We start from the raw sequence: 26,870 nt of genomic DNA on the forward strand, positions 1-26,870 counted from the left end.
TAGAGCCCTGTTGCACGAAGAGATTCGTGCAATAAGCCTTCCCTTCTCTTGGCTGCTGCTGGCACCAGTTTTCCTCTGGCATCTGGGACCCAGGCCCTTGCTCTGGCTGGGCTCTGGCCACAGTACGCCCCCACCCCAGCCGTCAGGCTTCACTGCTCTGCTGATCCCGGGGACGTGAGGCCTCGCTGCTCGGCAGGTTTCGGGTACGTTTAGCTTCATTCCACTGCTTGGAGCCTAGTATGCAACTTAACCGCCATCTTTGCGGTTAATTTGCATATCACCCTGATTAGCCAATGGGAAGTGTAGCGAAGGTATGGTCAATTGCCCTTTTTGTCTTTTATTAGATAGGATAATAAAAACCTAATATACTAAGTGTCCGGTCGTCCAGTCAACCAATCAAAGCGTAATATGTTAATGATATACCAAGGCCACTCAACCGATCGCTATGACGTGTACTGACCACCAGGGGGCAGTCAGTCAACTGGTCGACCAGTCGCTATGATGTGCACCGACCACCAGGGGAGAGATGCTCCAACTGGTATGTCAGCTTGCTGCTGGTGTCCAGCCAATTGGGACTAAGCAAGACGGGCTGGACATGCCCTGGAGCCCACCTGCAGTCCCTCCCTGGCTGGCCAACCAGCTGAATCCCTCCCTGACCCTGATCGTGCACCAGTGGAGTCTGTCGACCTGGCTTGCGCCCTCTTGCAATCCGGGACACCTCGGGGGATGTTGGAGAGTCGGTTTCAGCCCAATCCCACTCAACACTGGAGCTGCTGTGTTGGTGGACAGTGTAGAAGGAGACAAATAATAAAAATCAAAGCAGAAATCAATAACATAGAGACTGAAAAATAACAATACAAAAAAAGCCACCAATGAAACCAAGAGTTGATTCTTTGAAAGGATAAAAACAGAGAGGAGTCAAATAAATAAAATCAGAAATGATAATGGAGAAGTGACCACTGACACCACAGAAATACAAAGGATTGTCAGATAATACTATGAACTATATGCCAAAAAGCTGGGCAATATGGATAAAATGGACAAATTCCTAGAAAATTACAATCTCCCAAAACTAAATCAGGAAGAAACAGAAAAACTGAATAGGCCAATAACAACTGATGAAATAGAAGCAACAATAAAAACTCCCAGCAAACAAAAGCCCAAGTCGAGAAGGCTTCGCAGGGAGGTTTTACCTAACATTCAAAGCAGAACTATCATCTATACTCCTAAAATTATTCCAAAAATTTAAGAGGAAGGAACACTTCCAAGCTCTTTTTATGAGGTCAGCACTATCCTATTCTAAAACCAGATAAAGACACTACAAAGAAAGAGAAGTACAGGCCAATATCCCTGATGAACACAGATGCTAAAATCCTCAACAAAATATTAGCAAATAGGATCCAGCAACATATTAAAAAGATCATACACCATGACCAAGCGGTATTTATTCTAGAGATGCAAGGCTGGTACAACAGCTGGAAATCAATTGAGGTGATATGTCACATAAACAAATTGAAAGACAAAAACCACATGGTCAAATCAATAGATGCAGAAAAAGTATTTAACAAAATCCAACACCAATTTTGGATAATTCTCAACAAGGTGGGATTAGAAAGAGCATATCTCAATATGATAAAAGCCATATATAACAAACCTACAGTGAACATAATTCTCACTGGGCAAAAACTAAAACCTTTTCCCCTAAGAACAGGAACAAGACAGGGATGTCTGTTTTCACCACTCTTATTCAACACTAGAAGACTTGTGCACAAATTTGTGCATGGGTGGGGTTCGGTCAGCCCGCCCTGATCAGGGCCGACCCGGCAGGGTCAGCTGGGGGTAGGGGCCGCAGGAGATTGGTCGGCTGTACCACCCTCGATTGGGGTGGGGGGCACAATCGTGGGTGGGGCCGGCTGGGAGGAGGGGCCGCGTATGGTTGGGAGGCCGGCCGTGGCCCTGATCAGGGTAGTGGAGACAATTGAGAGCGGGGCCGGCCAGGGGGAGGGGCTGAGGGTGGTTGGCCAAGCAGCCTTGCCCCCTGGTTGAACTCCCGGATGAAGGAATAATTTGCATATTGGCCTTTTATTATATAGGGTAGTACTGGAAGTCCTAGCCAGCACTCAGAGAAGAAGAAATAAAAGACATCTAAATTGGAAAGGAGGAAGTAAAACTCTAATTATTCACATTTGACACTATATTGTAAATAGAAAACCCTAAAGACTATACAAAAAAACTAGAGTTAAATGAATTTGGCAATATAGCAGGATATAAAATCAACACCCCAAAATAGATGGCTTTTATATATACCAATAATGAATTCTCAGAAAGAAACACTAAACAAACAATCCCATTTGCCATTGCACCAAAAGAGTTAAAATATGTAGAAATAAATTTAACAAATGAGGCAAAAGACCTATACTTGGAAAATTACAGGATGTTGAAAAAAGAGATAGAAGAAGATATAAACAAATGGAAGAATATACTGTGTTCATGGACTGGTAGAATCAACATCATTAAAATGTCCATACTATCCAAGGCAATCTATAGATTCAATGCAATCCCTATTAAAATACCAACAGCATATTTCACAGATCTAAAACAAATACTCCAAAAACTTATACAGAACCAAAGAGACCCCAAATACCTGCAGCATTCTTGAGAAAAGAAGAACAAAGCTGAAGAAATCACAATAGCATATATCAAGCTATACTACAAAGCCACTGTAATCAAAACAGCCTAGTACCAGTATAAGAACAGGCAAATAGACCAATGGAACAGAAAAGATCCCAGAAATTGACCCAAGCCATTACATTCAATTAATATTTGACAAAGGAGGTTAGAGCATACAATTGAGTTAAGATGGTCTCTTCAATAAACAGTGTTGGGAAAGTTGGACAGACATATGCAAAAAAATGAAACTATAGCAGTGGCCCAAAGTTGCCGCCGCACCATGCTGGTCAAATGGTCTCTGGGCTCCTAGGCGGGCACCGGTGGGGCCAGGTGCTGTCACTAACTCTGCCCCAGTAAAGAGCTTCTGGGGTCGATGGTCATGGGGGAGCCTGGTGGAGAGGAGTATAAAATCCAGTCTTCTGATGCAGAGACCCAGCAACTGCTGAAGCCAACACTCAAAGACCCATGTGCCATGGAGTTGGAGATTGTGGCCAATGTGATTGTGGCCCATTCCCTGCAAGACCTCATGTTCAGCAAGGAAGCAGGACACATGTACTATGCCGTGATTCAAGCAGAGAGCAAGCACGCAGGCCATAGTGTCTTCTGGCATGGACTCCTCAACCAGCTGCAGCAGGAGTACCAGGCTCAGGAGCAGCTGCCGCACATGCTTGCCGTAGAGCTGGGTCTGTTATGTCACCTTTACCTGCAGCATCTTTGATTAATTAAGGGTGAACAGCATGCCCATGATGAACCTGGTGAACTCTGACTATGACAGTCTGAGCAAGGAGGAGGAGGTGGACTGCCTGGTGCTACAGTTACACGAGGCTGGGGAGCAGCTGGAAATGAACAGGCAGCAAATGATGAGCTTTTGTCCTGGATGGCTCCCTGTTCCCGACCAACCTGTTCCCTAACCCAGAGGCTGCTGCGGGATATCACTGAGTTACTAAAGTGTGATTTCTGACTAGGCCTCCATATCAGGCTTTCCCCTCCTAGCAAAACTGGCCTTGCTTCTACCCACCTCCCAGCTAGCAGCACAGTCTTTGCCTCTCCACCAAAGACTTTTTCACTTCCAGTCTTTCAGCAGCTCTGGAGAGGTACCCACTTATCCAGTGGTTCTGTCCTGAGCATTTTCTCCTCCTCCTCCTACTCCAGGGATTGGGGAAAACACTACACAGCCCTGTCTCCCTTCCCCCATTCACTCAGTCTCTCTCATACCTCCCATCTGGCCAGGGAAGAGAAGGGCAACTCCTAACAACCACTGCAGTGTGTAATTACTGGTACAACAGGGTCTTGGTGCCTCAGTTTCCCATTTATAAAATGAGTACCCACAGCCACTGGTAGGAAGCTTTGGAATGTCAAGGGGGAAAGGTGCAGAGCACAAGTCACAGCAGAAACTTTTATACATTCTGTATAACAACCACTGTGGAAACAGGCCTATTTCCTGCAGTCAGTTGTTGTTTTTTCAGAGTTTTGTGTTTTTAACATTTTTATTGAGAGAGAGAGAGAGAGAGAGAGAGAGAGAGAGAGAGAGAGAGAGAGAGAGAAACATCAACGATGAGAGAAAATCAGGATCGGCTGCCTCCTGCATACCCCTACTGGGGATCAAATCCACAACCTGGACTGTAGCCCTTGACCGGGAGGAACCTGGGACTGCAAACCAATGCTCTATCCATTGAGCCAAACCAGCTACGGCTCCTCCAGTCAGTTTTGTTTTTGTTTTTTAAATTAAATCTTTATTGTTCATATTATTATAGTTGTTCCTCTTTTTCCTCCCTATAGTTGCCCTCCACCCGGTTCCCATCCCATCCTCTGCCCTTAACCCCCACCCCCACTGACCGCATCCATAGGTGTACGATTTTTGTCCAGTCTCTTCCCGCAACCCCCACACCTCTTTCCCCCCAAGAATTGTTAGTCCACTCCCTTTCTATACTCCTGATTCTATTATATTCACCAGTTTATTCTGTTCATCAGATTTTTTATTCACTTGATTTTTAGATTCACTTGTTGACAGATATGTATTTGTTGTTCATAGTTTTTATCTTTACCTTTTTCTTCTTCTTCCTCTTCCTCTTCTTAAAGAATACCTTTCAGCATTTCAGATAATACTGGTTTGGTGGTGATGAACTCCTCTAACTTTTTCTTATCTGTGAAGCTCTTTATCTGACCTTCAATTCTGAACGATAGCTTTGTTGGATAAAGTAATCTAGGTTGTAGGTTCTTGCTATTCATCACTTTGAATAGTTCTTGCCACTCCCTTCTGGCCTGCATAGTTTCTGTTCAGAAATCAGCTAACAGTCATATGGGTACTCCCTTGTAGGTAACTAACTGCTTTTCTCTTGCTGCTTTTAAGATTCTCTTTGTCTTTTGCCCTTGGCATTTTATTTATGATGTGTTTTGGTGTGGTCCTCTTTTTTTTTTATTTTTTTAAAATATATTTTATTGACTTTTAACAGAGAGGAAGAGAGTTAGAAACATCAGTGAGAACCATCAATCAGCTGCCTCCTACACACCCCCTACTGGGGATGTGCCCACAACCAAGGTACATGCCCTTGACCGGAACTGAACCTGGGACTCTTCAGTGCGCAGGCCGATGCTCAACCACTGAGCCAAACTGGTTAGGGTGGTGTGGTCCTCTTTGGATTCCTTTTGTTTGGGGTTCTCTTCACTTCCTGGACTTCTCTTTCACCAGGTAGGGGAAGTTTTCTGTCATTATTTCTTCAAATAGGTTTTCAATATCTTGCTCTCTCTCTTCTTCTGGCACCCACATAATTCGGATGTTGGTACACTTGAAGTTGTCCCAGAGGCTCCTTACACTACCTTCATATTTTTGGATCCGTTTTTTTTCTTTTTGCTTTTCCGGTTGGGTGATTTTTGCTTCTTTGTATTTCAAATCTTTGACTTGATTCTTGGGATCCTCTAGTCTGCTGTTGGATCTCTGTATGTTATTCTTTATTTCAGTTAATGTATGCTTAATTTCTAGTTGGTCCTTTTTCATGTCCTCAAGGGTCTCACTAAATTTATCATCACTTTCTAGAAAATTCTTGAAAAACCTTATAACCGTGGTTTTGAACTCTATATCCAGTAGTTTGCTTTCCTCCATTTCTGTCATTTGTGACCTGTTTATTTGTCTCCACATTTTGGCTGCTTCCCTGTGTTGGTAGAGTGGCTTTCTGTGCTAGGTGTCCTATAGGGCCCAGTGGTTCAGCCTCCCCAATTACCTGAGGTAGACACTCTTGGTGCACCCCTTTGTGGGCTTTGTGCACAGTCTTGTTGTAGTTAAGCCTTGATTGTTGTAGGTATCACTGGGAGGAATTAACCTCCAGGCCAACTGGCTGTGAGAATCAGCTGTGTCTATGGTGGGATAACTTCTGTGCTGGAAATACCCCTCTGGGGCAGGACTTGCTTAAGTGGGGCTTTGGTGCTCACTGATTCTGCCCCGAGTGTGTCCCTTATGGATCTGAGGAGTTGTAATCTGGAAGGTCCCACTCTGACCACTGCTACAATGGCTCTTGCATCTAAGGAGGTGCTAATTTAGCCTCTGCCTGAGGCTACCGGCGGGAGCTACGGAGAGATCTGCAGGTTCCTCTTCTTTGTTTGGGATTTGGAGGTGCCCAGATGAGGCCCAGCTGTGAAGCAATGCAAGCTGCTGTGGGGCCTTGGGCCCTCTTTTGGATGTTCTGGGTCTCTCTAACTCAGTTGCAGTTTGTTAGGTAATTTTAGATTGCAAAGGGCCAAGGCATTTATATGCAAAAGCCTCTGCGCACAGCTTGGGTGGGGCGGGGTCCCAGGGAATCAACAGGGCGAAGCAAACAGCTATGGCTGATCCTCAGCCCTGTCCTAAGAGGCCCCGCGTCTCAGTGTCCCACGGTAATCGCTGCAAGCACCTCTGAAAGAAGGCCGCCCTCGAGTTACGCCCACTGCCAGACAGTCCAGTTTCTCCCCGTATGAGTCTGGGTCCCCAGAGACTCACCCAGAACTGGAGTTCAGAGCTATCAGGAACTTTAGATTCTCACTCGATTGAAAAAGACAACCAAGTCCTCAGTTGCCAGCCCTTTCCGCGTATACCTCCGTACCTCTGCACTTTACTCCCACATCTCCTGAGTCTCAGTGTGCTTTTCTCTTTCCTTCTAGTTGTAGAATTTCCACTCAGCCAGCCTTCCTGTGGTTCTGGATGATGTCCGTTTTGTCTTTTAGTTGTATTTTTGAAGTGGTTGTGCAAGGCAGCAATTTCAGGTGTTTAACCTATGCCGACATCTTGGTTTCTCCCTCCTCCAGTCAGTTTTAATGGGTGGCAGTACTGTATCCCATGCTACACAGTTCAGGGTGGGAATTTCCTAATAAACCTTTCTGATCCAAAACTACCACACAAATAAAACAGTGAAACTAGACCACCAACTTACACCGTACACCAGAATAAATTTAAAATGGATAGAAGAATTAAATGTAAGTTGTGAAACCATAAAAATTCTAGAACAATAGGAAGGAACATCTCTCACAGCAACATGTTTATGGGTACTTCCCCTTGGGCAAAGGAAACTAAGGAGAAAATAAACAAATGGGACTACATCAAAATAAAAAGCTTCTGAACAGCAAAAGTAATCAACAAATCAAAAAGGGAGTCCAGTGTATGGGAGAACATACTTGGCAATGATACATCTGATAAAGCATTAATATCCAGAATATATAAGGAACACAAACAGCTTAACAAAAGGAAGATAAACAGTCCAATTAAAAAATGGGCAAAGACCAATATAGACACTTCTCCAAATTGGACATACAGATGTCCAAGAGACATAAGAAAAAATGCTCAAAGTAATCATCATCTGAGCGACACAGATTAAAACACAATAAGGTATCATCTCCACTTGTCAGATGGCTACCATCAACTCATCATCAAGACAAGTGCTGGGGAGGATGTGGAAAAAAGAGAACCTTAGTAGTGCTGCTGAGAATGCAGACTGGTGCAGGCAGTATGGAAAACTATGGATTTTCCTCAAAAAATTAAATATGGAACTGCTATTTAACCCAGGGATCCCACCTCTAGGAATATATCCTAAGAAACCCAAAACACCAATCAAAAAGAATGTATGTGCCAAAACCGGTTTGGCTCAGTGGATAGAGCGTCGGCCTGTGGACTGAAAGGTCCCAGGTTCGATTCCGGTCAAGGGCATGTACCTGGGTTGCGGCACATCCCCAGTGGGAGATGTGCGGGAGGCAGCTGATCGATGTTTCTCTCTCATCAGTGTTTCTAACTCTCTATCTCTCTCCCTTCCTCTCTGTAAAAAATCAATAAAATATATATATAAAAAAGAATGTATGTACCCCTATGTTCATAGCAGCATGGTTTACAATAGCTTAGATCTGGAAATAGCCCCAGTGCCCATCAGTAGATGAGTGGATAAAAAAGCTGTGGTACATGTATACCATCAAATGCTACACAGCAGTAAGAAGAATCTCTTACCCTTGAGACAGCATGGAGGGACACGGAAAGTTATCATGCTAAGAGAAATAAGTCAGTCAGAGAAAGACAAGTATTCCATGATCTCACTCATATGTGGAATCTAAGTAACAAAATAAACTGATGAATGAAATGGATCTAGAGACATGGAAGCATGGAACAAAGTACAGATTCTCGGAGGGAAAGGAGGGAGGGTGGGTGGATGGGAAGTAATCAACTAAGAACCCGTATACATATATGCATAGCCCACGGACACAGACAACGTAGCAGTGAAGGTCAAGGTAAGTGGGAGGGGGCCTATGGGGGGAGAAAGGGGACATATACAATACTCTCTACAATAAAGAATTACTAAAAAGAAAGAAAGAGCCCTGACCGGTTTGGCTCAGTGGATAGAGCGTCGGCCTGAGGACTGAAGGGTCCCAGGTTCAATTCCAGTCAAGGGCATGTACCTTGGTTGCAGGCACATCCCCAGTAGGAGGTGTGCAGGAAGCAGCTGATCAATGTCTCTCTCTCATCATCTTTTTTTAAAAATATATTTTATTGATATTTTACAGAGAGGAAGGGAGAGGGATAGAGAGTTAGAAACATCAATGAGAGAGAAACATTGATCAGCTGCCTCCTGCACACCTCCTACTGAAGATGTGCACGCAAAACCAGCTCTCCGACATCCCCCGAGAGGACCTGGATTGTGAGAGGGCACAGGCCAGGCAGAGGGACCACCACCAGTGCACAATCAGGGCCAGGGAGGGATGCAGGAGGTTGGCCACCAGGGAGGGACAGCAGGAGGGTTTCAGGACGTGTCCAGCCCATCTTGCTCAGTTCCGATGTGTGGGGTAACCAGACTGGCGGGGGGGCAGTGAGGGGTGACCAGGCCAGCAGGGTTGGGGGGCAGTTGGGAGTGACCAGGCCATCAGGGTGGGCAGTTAGGGGCGATTAGGCAGGCAGGCAGGTGAGCAGTTAAGAGCCAGTGGGCCCAGATTGTGAGAGGGATGTCCGATTTGTGCACTGGTGTGGAGGGGCCCTCAGCTCGGCCTGTGTCCTCTCGCAGTCTAAGACCCCTAAAAGGATGTCTTTCTGCTGGCTTAGAACTGACCCCTATACTTATAAGTAGATAAGTAGAACTAAAATGAAGGATTTTTAATAAATTGTTTTCAGTAAAAATTACATATACCTATAATTTCCCAAAGTCTTGGATAACTTGAAATTTTGAAGCATTGCTGGGTTTAATGAAAGTTACTAAACATCTAAACATACAATACTGAGACAATTGCTAGATAAGTTTTAAGTTCACCTGCTTTTTAGCTTTCTATTGCAGAAAGTCTATAAAGAGGATTTGGAACTGTTGATATAATGTCTTATGCTTAATTGAAGGTGTATTTTAAGAGTATGTTTAAAGTGTGTTCTTAAATATCAACCCAAGGAATGCTGGTTATTTATTTTTTAATTATCATAAAAAAATTGAGATTTCTAAGAGTTAAAAGTTCAAATTAAAGTAGAAATTACCCTATATAATAAAAGCCCCAGACGAAAGGACATAATGACCAGAACGACCGATCTACCAGATGCTCAAAGCAGGAACTGCCCCGTTGGTAAGTATGTGGCCCTCCCTTAGCAGTAGCAGCCGTTCAGAGGGCAGGTCCACAGCCACTGGGCTGACCAGGATGAGCAGCACTGATCCCCACAGGCTGCCCACCACCAGTGCATGAATCACAGCACTAAAAGCCAATGGTTACTAAGCACAGTCAGTGTGGCAGGCGAAGGCTGCCTACTCTCCATGGAATCTCAGATAATCCCAGAACCCACCTCACAAGGTTGATTTAAGGCAGCAGTTCTCAACCTGTGGGTCGTGACCCCTTTGGGGGTCGAACAACCCTTTCACAGGGGTTGACTAAGACCATTGGAAAACACATATATAATTACATATTGTTTTTGTGATTAATCACTATGCTTTAATTATGTTCAATTTGTAACAATGAAAATACATCCTGCATGTCAGATATTTACATTACGATTCATAACAGTAGCAATATTACAGTTATGAAGTGGCAATGAAAATAATTTTATGGTTGGGGTCACCACAATATGAGGAACTGTATTAAAGAGTCGAGGCATTAGGGAGGTTGAGAACCACTGATCTAAGGGTTTCTATTCATAGCTTTCAGAATAGAATGAGATCATCAGCTTTTAAGTAATTGAGGGAAAACACACACTGCTTTATTCATACCCTTCCTCCCGCCTTCTTGCAAGAAAAGGAACTGCCAGCTCCCATTGCCTGCCCTGAGCACTGTATCAGGAGCTCACTGGCCCTCTGCTCCAAGTAAGCCTGCCTTCCAATGGCCTTTACTCCTAAATTCACTGCCTGAGCACCTTATTCAACCCTTATCACTGAGTGAGCACCCACCATGTCCTAGGCATGCCCGGGTGCTCACGAAGCAGTAAGGAGTCAGCCACCCTGTCCTACTGAGAGTGTGTTCTGCCAGGAGAGGATGGGGGTCCGGGGAGGAAACAGCCTCAGACACATGTGAGGTGCAGCTGTTAGAGGGCATGGGCACCAGGAAAACATGGGCTTGAAGCCACCTAGGGGCTCTGTGAGGGAGGGGCAAAGGGAGGCTTGCTGAAAGTGGACAGATGGAGAAGAGCCAGGTGGATGCCTGGAGAAGGGCATTGGGTAGAGGGGCAGCAGGACAAGCAAGAGGCGAGTGGAAGGGGGTCAAGGCTGGGTTGGAGAGCACATCCTGCAGAGATCAAGCACCCATGAGAACCTGGCATCCCCTGAGTGCAGGGGGAGGCACCGGGGCTGTAGGTAAGAACTTGCTGGCTTCTGTGTCAGGAGCAGGCTGGCTTCTGTGTCAGGAGCAGACTGAGGGGAAGAGGAAACAGGGAGACAGCAGGAGGGACAGCACACTCCCGAGGGCAATGCAGAGACAGTGGAAACGATGCCAGCCACAGTGGCAGCTTTGGGGTGTACTGTAGGGAAGCCAGAGCGTGAGAAATGATGGGGCAGAGGGGGGGGGGGGCGGTATGGGAGGGGGGGAGACAGAGGAAGAAGCCCCATGCTCCACTCAGCCCCTGGAAAGGCAGGATCTCTAGCAGCTGCTGGCAGGGGGCCATCCATTTTGAGGGTCTGACTGTAAAACCCAGACCTTAGTTTGAGCTCCACACGAGGGACGTGGAATATTCATGACCAGCTTCCCACCCTGATGTTCAGGAGGCAGGTCATTTCTGTCTGTCTGCTCTAATCCCTCCACGCTCTCCAACCCCCGAAGTTCCTTCAGTGATGACAAGTATTTATTGGAAACAAGCAAATGGTTTTATTTTTGGTGCAAAAAACAACAAAACAGAATGTATAGTATTATGGAAAGTGAACACTGAAAACTAGGAAAATGAAGCCCCCTTGTGGAAACACAGATCAGCTGTGCCCAGAACCGGGTTATGTGTGAAAGCAAAAGGCTCAAGCGTCCAATACAAATGGCTTGCCCAGGTGGTCAGACTCCATCCCCTACTCGTTTCCAGGGCAGAAAGGATCCTACACCACAGAATAGAATGGGTGGCCAAGACCAGCCCCAAGTCCCACGACCTAAGGCAATGCTTGCAGTGCTTCCAGAGAAAGAAATGCTCCTAAGATCCTGGGACAGGGCGATCAGCATCCAGATCACTGCCTCTAACTCCCACCCGGGGTCTGTGGTGCTCCCAGCTTCCCCTCCTTCCCCCCCCCCCCCCACATCCCTTCCCAAGTGAACTGCAGGTGGCCCTTCCCATCCTTCACCCTCCTCAGCTCCAATGGCAGGTAGGGGGGCAGGGGTCATGCAGGGAATCTTGAGGGCTTCAAGGAAGTGCTGCTTGAAAAGCCAGAATGTCTGTCCACATGCCCCACTGGATGAACTGATTAAAACAGAGGCCTCATGAGTGCATGTTTAGAACCAGTACCCCTCCCTCCGACTGCCACTGCTTAACTTTGCTGTTTTGGGCAAGTCAACCTCTGGGGTGTTAATTCTCTCTCCTTTAAAATAAAAACAAGAGCCCGGTGGGCATGGCTAAGTGGTTGAACATCGACCTATGACTCAGGAGGTCAAAGTTTGACTCACTGTCAGGGCACATTTCCAGGTTGTGGTCATGATCCCCAGTGTGGGGCGTCTAAGAGACAGCCAATCTGTGATTCTCTCTCTTCATTGATGTTCCTTCCTCCCTCTCTCTCTCTCTCCTCTCTCTCTCTCTCTCTCTCTCTCTCTCTCTCTCTCTCTCTCCCTTCCTCTCTGAAATCAATGGAAGATAGCGTATATAATAAAAGCCTAATATGCATATTGTCCCCTAGATCAGGAGTTCAACCAGAAGTTCTACTGCTTGCTATGACATGTGCTGACCACCAGGGGGCGGTGCAAAACATGGTGGGCATCAGCAACAAGGCACTGGCAAAGGGCGGCAGTGGAGGTGCTGCCGGCCCCAATGGGCTTCCGGGTGAGCAAGGCTGCAGCTGCTGGGACTACAGGGGCCAGTCAAGCTCACCCTGGGTTCATGCAGGAGCTGGTCTGCCAAAGCAGGCTGGGAGAGAGCGCACTCCCTGCCAGGCTTCCGTGCAGTGCCACAGGGTGGCCCAGAGGCCCATGGCATCTGGCCTCACTTACCACGTCTCCTCAGGCACCGTGACTCAGGCAGAGGGGGGCATAAGGAGGGACGGGGGACCAGGTACTGCCCAGGGCCCAAAAGTCAGCTGGGACCTGCCCTTTCATGCCAAACGCTCACACTTCCATCGCCGGCCAGGCCTAGGGCCTGCACTCGTCCATGAATTTTGTGCACCGGGCCTTTAATCCTATATAATAAAACCCTATGTACAAATTGACTGAATAGCAGAACGACTGGCCGCTGTGACACACACTGACCACAAAGGGGAAAAACGCTCAACACAGGAGCTGCTCCCTGGTGGTCAGTACACTCCCACAGGGCGAGTGCCGCTCAACCAAAAGCTGGGCTCACAGCTGATGATAGAAGCAGTGGTGGCAGGAGCCACTCCCATCTCAGTAAGGTGCAGGGATCCCGGACTGCGAGAGCCCTGCACTGTGAGAGGGCACAAACCAGGCTGAGGGGCCCCCATCCCCACTCCATGCAAAAATTTCGTGCATCAGGCCTCTAGTGTGGGTTTAATAATAAAAGATTAAATATGGAGACACATTTTGCTGGACAAGGATTAAAATTGAGTTATTCTAATGATTATTTCTAAATAAATAAAAAGGCTTATGTAAATTATACAAAGGAATGTAAAAGGTTGTGAAAATTGTTAAAGTTTATAGAAGTTTTAAGTGTGTATGAAAAAACCCCAGTCAGGCTCCAGTTCTCTTCCGCCACCTAATTTCTCTCTATTGGATCTAGAATTGCTTTCTCTTGCCCATGTCTGTGTGGGGTAAATCTGTCTGTCCAATTTCAGAATGTCCTTTCTCAAAATGCATCAATTCTGAGGTGAAATATAAATCTGACTCCCCAGGCAACATCTAGGTAAAGGGGTCCAATGAGTCGGGACTTGGTTATCCATGATGTCCAAAGACTCCTTCTCTCCTAGTATTTCTAACAACCCCACTCTTGTCCTGTCACATTGAAGGTCACTTGAGTTTCTAACTTTTCAGGGAGTCAAAGTCCCGCCCAGGCACTCTCCTGTTTCTTAAGTCCTTAAATTGGAGCCTAGACTTCTTTGCTTCTATCTCTCATTCACAGCCCTGACACATTCATTGAAAATTTCAACAGGTACTTTGGCAACTTCTTTCTCCTTTTCTAGCCTTCTTAAAAGTCATCAAAAGCACATGAAAAATCTTACGTCTTATCTTATAAAAATTAGTAATTTGAATCATATATACAGTCTCTGTATATACTTCTCTGTATATTATTGATAACGTGTTTTCTGCCTCTGGATGGCACTACTATAATACCTTGGTGGCTTACAGAGAATTAAACAAGATCCTGTAGTCCAGATAAAATATTTAAAAATAAAACCGGTTTTATTAATATCTTTTAAAGTTATTCCGCTAAAACTCTACCTAGATTTTTTTACCTATATTTATTTTACCTAGACTTACAAAAGATTTATAATATAATCTTTTGGTTTAGTATATTTGACGAGCTTTCCTAAGTTTAAATTTCAAAGGGCTTTTTGACCGAGTTATTACAATGAGTCCTGAAAAACCTCAAGTATTTATATTTTCTCTCCTAATTTTTTAAACTAAATAGGCCTATTTAATATGCCTGAAAAATTACATGGTAAACTTTGTCAAATAAGCATTGATAATAGCTCCTGCACAGCAAAAGAAACCATTAACAAAATGATATGAGAGACCACTGCTTGCAAGAACATATTTGCCAATGATATATCCGTTAAGGGTTTAATTTCCAAAATATATAAGGAGTTCATACAACTTATCAAAAGGAAGACAAGCAATCCAATTAAAAATGGGCAAAGGACATATATAGATACTTTTCCAAAGTGGGCACCAATCGCATATAGACTTATGAAAACATGCTCAAGGTCACTGATCATCTAAGAGATACAAATAAAGATGACAATGAGGTCACCTTTCAGAATGACTACCATCAACAAATAACAAGTGCAGGCAAGGATGTAGAGAAAAGGAAACCCTAGTACACTACTGGTGCGAATGCAGACTGGTGCAGCGACTGTAGAAAAAAAGTAGGGAGTTTCCTCAGAAAAGTTAAATATGGAACTCCATTTGATCTAGTGATCCCAATTCTGAGAATATATCCTAAGAAGCCCAAACACCAATCAGAAAGAAAATATGCACCCCTCTGTTTATAGCACTGTGATTTATAATAGCTAAGATTTGGAAAGAGCCCAAGTGCTCACAAGGGCTCACAAATGAGTGGATAAAAAAGCTGTGGTATATTTACACAGTAAGATACTATGCAGCTGTAAAAAAAAGGTAACTCCAACAGCATGGATGGATCTGAAGAGTATCATACTAAGCAAAGTATGCAAGTCAGAGAAAGATAAGTATCACATGATCTCATTCATATGTGGAATCTAATGAACACAATAGATCCAGAGACATAGAAGCATGGAACAAACAACGAATTTTAGAGGAAAGGCAGAGGTTGCGGGGTAGGGGTGAGGAGTGATTAACTGAGGATCGTATATGCATACTAGAGGCCCGATGTACTAAATTTGTGCAAAAGTAGGCCTTCCTTCCCCTGGCTGCCAGCATCAGTTTCCTTCTGGCACCCGGGCTTCCCTCACAGCCACAGCTTCATCTGGAAGGTCGTCTGGAAGGACATCCAGTCAAATTATCATATTATGCTTTTATTATTATAGATTACTAGAGGCCCGATGCACAAAAATTTGTGCACTGGTGGGAGGGGGGGGGGGTGTCCCTCAGCCCAACCTGTGCCCTCTCACAGTCTGGCACCCCATTGGGAGATAACAACCTGCTGGTTGAGGCCCGCTCCCCGGGTGGCAGATGGCAGGCTTGATTCCGCGGTGCCTGCCCCACCTCCCCAGTATATTTGACGGAGAGAAAGGCCCGGATCCCGCGCTGGGTCGCTCGGCCTGTGGTGGCAGGCTGGGCAGCAGATGTCACTGCCCCGCCCCGTCGCCCCAGGTCACACATGGTAGGCCCAGATGGTGGCAGGTGGGTGGCAGACTGCGCTGTCCTGCCCCGCCTGCAGTATGCAAATTTAACTGCCATCTTTGTTGGGTTAATTTGCATACTCTTCTGATTGGCTAATGGGCATAGCGAAGGTACGGTCGGTCAATTAGCATCTTTGTCTTTTATTACTGTATATTATAGATTATATACTAGCAGCCCTGCGCACAAATCCATGCGCCAGTAGCTTGCTGTTGCCCTCCTGCAGCTCTCCACCCACTACCCCACCCTCCTGCAGCTCCCCTGCACCTCCCTCATAGCTCGATGCCCTGTCCCCTCCTGCTTGCTTGCTGCCCTGCCTTCTCCTATAGCTCTCCGCCGCCTACTTGTAGATAGCTGCCCCACCCTCCTGCTGATTGCTGATCTGGTTGTAATGTGGTCAATCATTATGCAGATGCGTAATGACCATTTGCATATTACATTTTTATTACATAGGATATGCATAGCCCACTGACACAGACAATAGTGTGCTGAAGGCCTGGGAGAAGTGGGTGCAGGGTAGAAAGTAGAGGGTGGAGGGTGGAGGGGGTCAATGAAAAAAAACACACAAAAAGAACATCTGTAATACTTTCAACAATAAAGATATATTTTAAAAAGAATTGATAATAACGAACTTGTTTAATTGTAAACTATCTCTGTATTACAATGGATGTTCTGGAAATTTTAGTCTGATCTATAAAGAAACTTGCAAAGACTCAGAGCCAAGTTCAAACAGAAACTGTAAAGAGTAACATATTCTGCCAGTGACTTCAGACAAGTCTAGAATAGTAGTTCCTTATGGGAGTCATCTGGCAGTAGTACTTCAGATGTTTGTGATCCACACATTGGGGAATTTATGAATTGTTTCTACTACTCAATGCACATTGCCAATAAGCCATGTATAGCATTTTAAAATCTTGCATATTGTTTATATATTAAAGTCTATATATATTGAATCTAAGAATATAAGTTTTCTACCATTTCATAATAATTATTATTTATCAAGACTTTATCTTTAAATGTTATATCTTACAAAAAAGCAAGATTCTTTGTCAACTGTTTTATGATCAAGTCTATAAACATGTTTTAAGTTTTGTCATTTATAGACATTGTTTTATTCTAATACATTTACAAATATATTAGTTAAGTCTTTGGAAAAATTCATGTAAAGGACTCTGACTTATTCTAAATTACAGGTTTCTAAGCAGGTCATTTCTTTATTGTTTTTAAATTATATTTTATTGATTTTTTTTACAGAGAGGGAGAGGGATAGAGAGTTAGAAACATCCATGAGAGAGAATTATCAATCAGCTGCCTCTTGCACACCCCCTACTGGGGATGTGCCCGCAACCAAGGTACATGCCCTTGACCAGAATCAAACCTGGGACCCTCCAGTCCACAGGCCGACACTCTATCCACTGAGCCAAACCTGTTAGGGCAGCAGGTCAGTTCTTTAAAGTATTTTTCATATTATGCTTTTCTTATAGACTAGTAGCCCAATGCACGAAATTCATGCATATTAAGAGGGAATTAATTGCCCTAACCAGTTTGGCTCAGTGGATAGAGCATCGGCCTGCAGACTCAAGGGTCCAAGGTTCGATTCCAATCAAGGGCATGAACCTGGGTTGAGGGCACATACACAGTGGGAAGTGTGCAGGAGGTAGCTGATCAATGTTTCTCTCTCATCGATGTTTGTAACTCTCTAACCCTCTCCCTTCCTCTGTGTAAAAAAATCAATGAAACATATATTTTTTTAAAAGGGAATTAATTGTCCTAACCGGTTTGGCTCAGTGGCTACAGCATCGGCCTGTGGACTCAAGGGTCCCAGGTTCGATTCCGTTCAAGGGCATGTACCTTGGTTGTGGGCACATCCCCAGTGGGAAGTGTGCAGGAGGTAGCTGATTGATGTTTCTCTCTCATTGATGTTTCTATCTCTCTAACCCTCTTATTAAAAAAATACGAGATATCCTTTTTTGGGGGGCTTGAGGGTCTTAAATATTTTTTCACAAACATTTCCCATGCTCTGTATTATTTTCTGGTATTTGAGATTATTTGGACTAAAGTATATATTTTTTAAAAAGGGAATTAATTAGTGGAGACATTTTAATATTGCTATTTGCCCTTTCTCTACAATAGAAGTGTGAGAGATGAAGGGAAATTAGTAAAATCTATATGAAAATAATATATAAATTTATTAATAAATGAACAGTAACAAAAGGATATAACAACAACAGAGGCATGATATAAAAACAACAAAAACATGATATAAAAACAAGTGATGCAAAGAATGACTGATAAAGTGATTAAACTTATTATAATATCTCCCTGTACACCACATTAAGAGTGAAAACATTCAGAGTGCTTGACTAATTTCCCTTGTGATGAAGTACTTAGAACTTTAACTGTAACATCATATGCTCTTCAAACTCGAGAGATAGCAACATATAACTGACCATGTTCAAAAACGGGTTCAGGTAGGAATATGCCTACTTTGTCTAGGGTTTGTCCTTGTGATTTATCAATAGTCATCACAAATGCTGACATCACGGGAAACGGTTGTCGAATCAATTTAAATGGGAGGCCAGTGTCAGATGGGGACAAATTAATTCTTGGAATCAGAACAGCCTCTCCCTCTACAGATCCTGTTAATACTTCAGCTTCGATAATGTTAGGTCGTAATCTTTTGATAATAAATCTGGTGCCATTACAAAGACCCCATTTACTATTGAGATTTCTCAATAGCATGATGATTGCACCCACTTTCAATTTTAATTTATGACACGGCATTCCCGAAGGAGTAATACTATTAAAAAATTCGATGGGAAAATTTTCCTTTTCACCATCATCTGTGGAATCAATGGAATCATCACTCAAATATGTGTGAAAATCTCCAAATTTTCTTCATTTAATTTTTGAACATGCTCATTTTTTGGACAAAGAATTGCAGGTTTAGATATATTTTTAATATTATCTATAGCAGTGGTTCTCAACCTTGGCTGCACATTAGAATCACCTGGGAATCTTTTTAAAATCCTGATTCCTGGGCCCCATCCTCTGGAAATTGTTTCTTTGTTATGGGGTGGGGCCACAACATTAGTAACAAAGAAACAGAATTAAAACTTTATTGTGGGGAGCCACTACAGTGTTTTGGACAGGTTCAAGCCTTGGACTGATGAGAGGGCACAGTCCTCTCATTGCCACATGCACGTCCCAGCTGTAGTTGTAAGCTTGAACCTATGGTCCAAACACGTGGCCCCAGGTGCCCGAGTTATGCAGGCTTGATAGAATTCAGGTGCATGTAGTTGACTAGGACTGAAACCCAGAAGAATGTTGTAAACATCTTGGTCACGCCCTTACTTTGCCTTGTAGCTTCTGCTATTAAATAAAGGCATGGGTGTGGGCGTGGGCGCTGTCTCTCAGAGAAGCAGCGTCCCACTGAGACCCAGATTTCATTCTCTTGTCTGTCTTTTCTAAGCTTTCAGCTGCCCCCATTCAGGTTCACCCTTGGCCATGCTGGCGCAGCACACTTTATAAAGAGATGCCTCCACGCTCCCAGGGCGGGGTCCTGCCTCAAGCCCTGCCCTTACAGGAAACAGCTAGGGGGAGGGCGCAGCCATTGCCAAGACAACCCCTGCAGAACTGACTTCCTTCCACTTGATCACGGTTCTGGTGGTTGTGATGAACACCACCAGGGTTTTTATATAAGTAGATAAGCAGTATAAAGGCATTTACATTTTTTTCCCTATCTGATTCCTACAGAATTTGACAACTCTCAATGAGTATTATTTTCAAAACAATATATTTATTTGCATAAATCATAATCAGTCCATTCTCTTTAAAAAACCAGGTTCCAATTAGTTTTATTAACTAAGACTTTAACTGGCATGTCATGTCTGAGAGAGACGTGCCAGGACTCTGGATGTCTCCAAGAGGACTTAAGGAATACAAGACTGTTGTTAAAGCCAGTAAGAGCACATTGGAGAAATTGCCTGGTATCTTGCTTGTTCATTTGGTTCATAGTAATATTTCCAGGTAAGGAATAAAAGTTTCTTTCTGGGAGATAGCAGAAAGAATCTCAAGACATTTTGGGGACCTCAAGAACTTGAGAAATCTACCACACCCTTGCAGGCAAAACCAAATGTAAACTGTGTGGCTTGACTTCTGTGCCCTGAAGGGCTAACTGAAGCTCAATCTGAATATTCCTTTAAGCAAAATTCCAGCAAAGTAAATCTAAAAGATGTATATAATCAATTGTTTACACAAATAATCAGGTAAAACCTAATACGGTCTCTTCAATGAAAATGACATGACTTTAGGAAAAGACATTCTATTCCAATGAAAATCACAATGCCCAACTGCATTAAATTCCAGTACAATTACCTGTGTCAAAGTTTTAAGTCTCTGCTTATATATACTACTAGAGGCCTGGGGTCCCTTGGCCTGGTCTGCGGGGATTAGGCTGAAATGGATTCATCGAAGGTATGTCCAGCCCATCTCACCCAGTCCCAATTGGGGCCGGTAAGGGCCAGCTGGCACGGAAGGGACCGCGGGAGGGCTCTAGGGCATGTCTGGCCCATCTTGCCCAGTTCCCAGCAGCCAGACCCCAGCAGTAAGCTAACCTAATGATCTGAGTGTCTGCCCCCTGGGGGTCAGTGCACATCATAGCGAATGGTCCAACGGTTGAATGAACAGTCCAACGCTTAGCATACTAGGCTTTTATTATATAGGACTAGAGGCCCGGTGCACGAAATTCGTGTACTGGGGCGGGGGGGGGGGGAGGAGGGTTTCCTCAGTGTGACCTGTGCCCTCTCACAGTCTGGGAGCCCTGGGGGAATGTCCAACTGACGGATTAGTGGGCCTAAGCCATCAGTCGGACATCCTTAGTATTGCCACGGAGGCGGGAGAGGCTCCAACCACTGCTGCTGTGCTCGCCAGCTGTGAGCCTGGCTTCTGGCTGAGCAGCTCTCCCCCTGTGGGAGCACACTGACCAGCAGAGGGCAGCTCCTGCATTGAGTGTCTGCCCCCTGGTGGTCAGCACACAGCATAGTGACCGGTCATTCCACCATTCAGTCATTTACATATTAGCCTTTCATTATATAGGATACGCTATAGATGAGGCCCCTTCGAACCATAAGAAATGCAAAAAATTCACTGTTAACTCATTCTGGAATTGTCCTCACTTAAAAGCAAATTACCCCCACCCCTGTGGGGCGTGTGCTGCACCTTGGGAACCCCTGTGCTTGACACTTTTCCTCTCTGAGCTTCATTTCTGCATACGCATACAACAGGGGAATTGTAATCTCTTCTCCGCCTACCTCACTGGGTTGTCATGAGGGAGTTCTGAGCTAATAAACCTAGAAATGTTTCATCAAGTAAGTGATCTCTAAACGGGAAGGAATTGTTATTTTTAAGCCTACGGGTACCCTCGCAGGTAGCAGGTGCTGATTAGGGGAGTAGGGCATGACTGTTTCCTGGGACTGTAGATATGGAAGCTTTGCAGAGGGTTCCACAGGCCTCAGAGGGGCGGGCTCTGGCCAGCAGCCCTGTAGCGGTGGTTGTCCTTGGAGGCGCTGGCTAGGGGGAGGGGGAAGTGCTAGGGGAGTGGCAAGGCTGAAGGGGGAGTAACTGTCAAACCTCCCCACTTGGCACCATTCTTTAAATTGTACATGGCCTTTTCGCATCTGTATGTGCTCAGGGCGGGGCTCCAATCTCCTGGAGCAGGGCTGGGGCCCGGCCAGGGTGGGGCCAGGCAGGTGGGTTTAGCCGCACCCCTGGCAAGGTTCAGTGCACTTCTGCTGCGGAGATGGTGCCACTGCTGTCGGGGAGGGGGTGTTGGGGGGGATTAGTCTGACCCTGAGGGGCCGCTTAGGCCTGCCTTCACAGGGGTCTGGAGTTGTAGGGAGGAGAGGCATGCCTGGCCCCAGCGGAGGGGGCCCAGCAGCGGCAGGCCACGGGCCTCGTGGGCGCTGACGGGTTGTCACAGGAGTGTTATTGTTGTGGGCGCCCCTGGTGGGGGTGGCAGGGGAAGAGATTGGGAGTCAGAGATAGGGCTGCAGCTACCCCCAAGGCTGGGTCTTCTCCTGTCTGGTCAGCCTCCCCGTCCCTCGGGGTATGGGGGCTGCGGTAGGGTGTTCGTGCAGGGGGATTGGAAGAGCTCCCCGTGGCCGCTTCCTCTTCCTTCTTTGCAGTCCGGGCTCCTGTCAAGCACTCTCCTCAGACCCCCGGGAACTTGGCTCTGGCCGCTCTGCCCCTCCATGGCTCCCTGCAGCCCCTGCCCCACTCAGCTCTCCCGGCCGCCCTCCTGTCAGGAGGCTGCCAGGATGCCCTGCTGTGAGGCCACCAGGGAATATGCGTTAAGCCTTACCTAAGCCCCCGGCCTGCCTCCCATGGACCGGTGGGCCCCCCTCTTTGCTCTTCACTAGCCACGCCGGCCTTTGCTCACTGCTCCTGCCCCGGGCCAGCCAGCTTCGCTCCATCGCTTGGTGCCTACATATGCAAATTAACCGCCATCTTTGTTGGCAGTTAATTTGCATATTGCCCTGATTAGCCAATGGGAATCGTAGCGGAGATACGGTTAATTACCCTTTTTGTCTTTTATTAGGATTACAAAGGATAGAAACCTCAGCAACTGATAACATCACCAAAGATATTCTACCTACAGACAATCTATCTTTCCAGCAAAAGCTTTACATTTAGAAATCTAAATTGGCTTATTATTTACTATACTGATTAACCTTTGTGGTTTTTTTTGAATTTTCATAGGATATATGTCTATGACCTTATTAAGTACCTATTTGTTTATCTCTAATTAAACCTATTTTTTATAAGCCCCCACAAGAACCACAATCTGAAACCTACTCTTCTGAACCTATTGAGGAACTCACACTGCTCTTCAAGAAACAAAAAACCTACTACAGGTAAATAATGTAATAAGTGAACATTAATGTAACCTTCCAGCATAGCCACCCTCCTGCCACAGCACTAGCCTTCAGGAACGGTGCATCACAATCCTCTTTCCCTAGGTGACTATCCTTCGGACTCACAGGTGGGAGAATCGCTATGACCTTGAACACCAGCCTGAAGCAGTTACAGAAGACGAACCTTCAACAATGTTGAACCTTAGAGGAGAGAATGTAGTAACAGAAAAAAGGCCTTTCTTTTCTTTGCTATAGCCTTCCACAATTTATGAGAAGCACTTGGTAATTAAACTCCAAGACTATTAGTTCCTGATTCAAACAGCCTCTCACACTGCAGGACAAGATAAGCTACTCTAAAGTCTACATCGGGGTTCTCAAACTTTTTAAACAGGGGGCCAGTTCACTGTCCCTCAGACCGCTGGAGGGCCGGACTATAGTTTAAAAAAAAAATATAAACAAATTCCTATGCACACAGCGGGGGCAAAAACACCCGGTGGGCCGGATAAATGTTTTCAGCAGGCCGCATGTGGCCCTCGGGCCGTAGTTTGAGGACCCCTGGCTTGGATTCCCCCTCCTCCCTGCTATTTTCACAACTCCTTGGCACCAAGGATTCTCTAGTTAGTAGAAAGTTTCCTTCTACCCTCCCCTTCAAATTAAAGGGTGTTTTGGGTTTTTTTTTGCTTTTGAAGTCTTCCTAACATTTACTCTAAGCAGGTTTTACAGGATATTTATCAATATCCCTAGGACATCTGCTAAACTGTCTCCTTGAAAACAAATTATAACATTTCAAGATAGGCCCTGGTATCTACTCAACATCAGCCCCAAATGCACTTCTCTTCCATGTCACCTACCAACAGCAGCCATTATTCTGTAAAATAGAAGCCATGCCATAGTCAGTATTGCTCAGTGGTTACAATGTTAACCCGAGGACTGAAGTGTTTCAGGTTCAATTCCAGTCAAGGGCACATACTTTAGTTGCAAGTTTGATCCCTGGCCCCAGTCAGGGTGTGTGCAGGAAGCAACCAATTGATGTGTCTCTTTCACATTCTCTCTCTCTCTCTTCCCCCCTCTAAAAATCAATGGAAAAAATATTCTTGGGTGAAGATTAACAAAAGGAAAATACAAAATAAAACCCCAAATAAATAAATGAATGAATAAATAAATATACAAGACACTTTTTGTTGCTTGTCCTGTATTGATTAGCAATGCATAATCTCTTGGAAAGTAAACTCCCTCTTTCATCTCTTTTTTTAGTGGGATTCTTTCACATTCCACATCACAGGCCAAAATCGTATCAGTAATCATTAGCTGAAAAATTGTTTACGAGCCGTGATTCTTGGATTTATTATGTAGACTATATATGGCTCAGTTGTTGAGTGTTCAACCTACAAACTAGAAAGTCAAAGTTTGATTCCCAGTCAGAGCATATTGCCTGGGTTGTGGGGTCGATCCCCGTTATGGGGCATGCAGGAGGCAGCTGACCAGTGATTCTCTTTTACCACTGACGTTTCTGTCTCTCTCTCCCTCTCCCTTCCTCTCTGAAATTTAAAAAAAAAGGCATATTTTTAAAAAATTAAAAATATGTTGACTAATAGTTGTAGATATGTAATATTTATGTTGGTGAAATTATACAATGTTTTTCCAATACATGTCCTATTTGCTAAAATTTGTTTAGAATGAGTGAATTCATAACAAAAAAGTAACCTGTCAATTTATTTATAAGCAAATTTTGGTTAAAAACATTTAAAAATTAACAAGGTGTAAAGCCCACAGCCTCAACAGCCAGCAGTAATCAATCTAAAGGACAACAAACTACATCTAATCAGCCAAAGCCTAGTCTGCAGTTTCCTCCCCTTGCAGCCTCCACGCTAGCTGGCAGACCCCGATGGGGACAATTAGGGCAGGCCATAGGGGAGGGCCGGCTGGACCCCACCAATGCACGAATTCATGCACTGAGCCTCTGGTTGTCTTATACGTAGAGAGTAGCCCAAGTGGTGTTTATAAAATCTGTAATAGTATACACATTAATGTACGAGGTACACCCACTCATTCACCACTTACCAACATACCCAGTCATGCCTTTTTTTTTTTTTAAGCAGACTGCAGAAACCTTGATGTTGCGTGGACATGGAGTGGCTTGGCTCCAGACTTCAACCGACATTCAAGATCTCTATCAGATCTCTGGCTAGCATGTATACAGCTCATTCCCCATGATATCTTTGTTCTGCTTTCCCTCTCTTCCAGATAAAAACCCTTGCCTGCACTCATATTTTAAGATGGGCTTTGTGACTATAGTCCCCCATCTTCTCAGGCTGCCAACACTTGTATAAATCTCTTTTCTTTGACTTTTGTTGCAGCAAGCAGTTAACCCTGGGTTCAGTTATAAATCCTTATGACCTTCATTTAGGCAAAGGTTTCTTCCATAGGACATGAAAAACATAAACAATAAACAAGAAAAATAAAAGGATTTTATAAAAATTAAAAACTTTTTTCCCTGCCTGGTGTGGGTCAGTTGGTTGAATATCATCCCATGCATCCAAGGGTCACCTATTAGACTCCCATACAGGGCATATGCCCAAGTTGCAGGTTCAGTCCCTGGGTGCGTATGTGCTGGAGGCAACCAATTGATATAGCTCTCTCTAATCTTACCAAAGCTTCGTCTCTCTCTCAAATCAATGCAAACCAAAATTTTAAAACATTTGCACTTCAAGAGATGCAACTAAAAGAGTGAAAAGAGAAATAGAATATGTATACACATACATACACAGATACATATATATGTATGTAAATATACATATATTTAGGTGCATCTGGATTTATATACATACATACACTATTTATGTATTTACATATTTATATACATACATATACTAGAGGCCTGTGCACAAAATTTGTGCATGGGGGGGGGGGTATATCCCTCAGCCCAGCCTACACCCTCACAATCCAGGACCTTTCGGGGATATCCAACTGCTGGTTTAGGCCTGATCCCACAGGGATCCCTGCTGATTGGGCCTCAACTGGCAGTTGGACATCTGTCTCGCAATCCAGGACTGCTGGCTCCAAACCGCCTCTGCCTGCCTGTCTCATCACCCTTAACCACTCGTCTGCCTGCCTGATCACCACTAACAGCTCCCTGGGGAGTGGGGCCAGCCAGGATGAGGAGTCATGGTTGTTCTGGTCTCTGGTTGTTCTAGTCATTCTGCCATTTTATTATACAGGATGTTTACCCAGAGAGAGACTTGTAAATTAGTGTGCCTAACAGCTTTATCTGAAATATATATGATATACTGTGTCCCCCAAAACGTACATACACACTTTGAATAATTAAAAAGGCAGTGTTTACTAAAATACATTTTTTAATTGGGCTATCAGCTATTAAAGTGTGTATACATATTTGAGGGGATACCCTATACAGATGTACATTACAGAGTGAATGAATCTCAAAAACATTATCTGATTGGAAGAAACCAGATATAAAGACTACATATTGGCCCTGGCTGGTATGGCTGTTGGTTGGAATGACATCCTGTGCACTGGGGTTTTGGGTTCAATTCCTGGTAGGGCACAAACCAGATTATGGATTAAATCCCTGGAGTGCTTGTGGAAGGCAAGCTATTGATGTTTGCCTATTCCTCCCTCTCCATTCCTCATTCCTCAGTAAAAAAATTGTATATGTCCTTAGCTGGTAATTAAATAAAATAAAAAAAGATACTACATATTGTTATAATCTATTATGAGAACATCTAAGGTAAACAAATACACAGTAATACAAAGTAAACTAGAAATTCCCTGGGGCTAAAGTGAAGATTAGGGAAGAGAATGAGAAACTAAGCAGAAGAGTAGTGATAAAAATATTCAAAACTGGTTTAGGGTGTTGTTTTCACAACTCTATAAATTTCTAAAAATTGTGTAATTGCACAGAGTATAAGTAAATTTAGTGGTACACAAAAAGTATCTATAATATAAGGTTATGCTAATTAGACCGGACATCATTCTGGACATCCTTCCTGACAAAGCCAGGGCAGGAGAGAAGCCAGCCCGGGTCCTGGGTGCCTGCGAGTGGCCCGAGGAGGGAATCCAGTCTGGGTCCCAGTTGCCTGCCGGCAGCCGGACAAGAGAAGCCAGCCTGAGTCCCAGCTGCCTGCTGGCAGCCAAAGGAGGGAAGTAGCCCAGGTTCCAGGTGCTGGAGGAGGGAAGCCCGGGTCC

At 44.7% G+C, this 26,870-nt stretch overlaps 1 protein-coding gene and 1 pseudogene across 2 annotated transcripts in view; one reads left to right on the forward strand and one right to left on the reverse strand.

Moving 5' to 3' along the window:
- Positions 1 to 26,870, reverse strand: part of LOC308512203 (ubiquitin carboxyl-terminal hydrolase 9X-like) — a 254,107-nt gene that overhangs the window by 220,986 nt on the left and 6,251 nt on the right. The gene's annotated exons all lie outside the window — the stretch shown is intronic.
- Positions 3,044 to 3,581, forward strand: LOC308512500 (MIF4G domain-containing protein-like; annotated as a pseudogene). The gene has a single exon. The product of its transcript is annotated as an MIF4G domain-containing protein-like (transcript).

This window comes from Myotis nattereri (assembly GCF_964212035.1).
Source record: "Myotis nattereri genome assembly, chromosome: Y".
Taxonomy (NCBI): domain Eukaryota; kingdom Metazoa; phylum Chordata; class Mammalia; order Chiroptera; family Vespertilionidae; genus Myotis; species Myotis nattereri.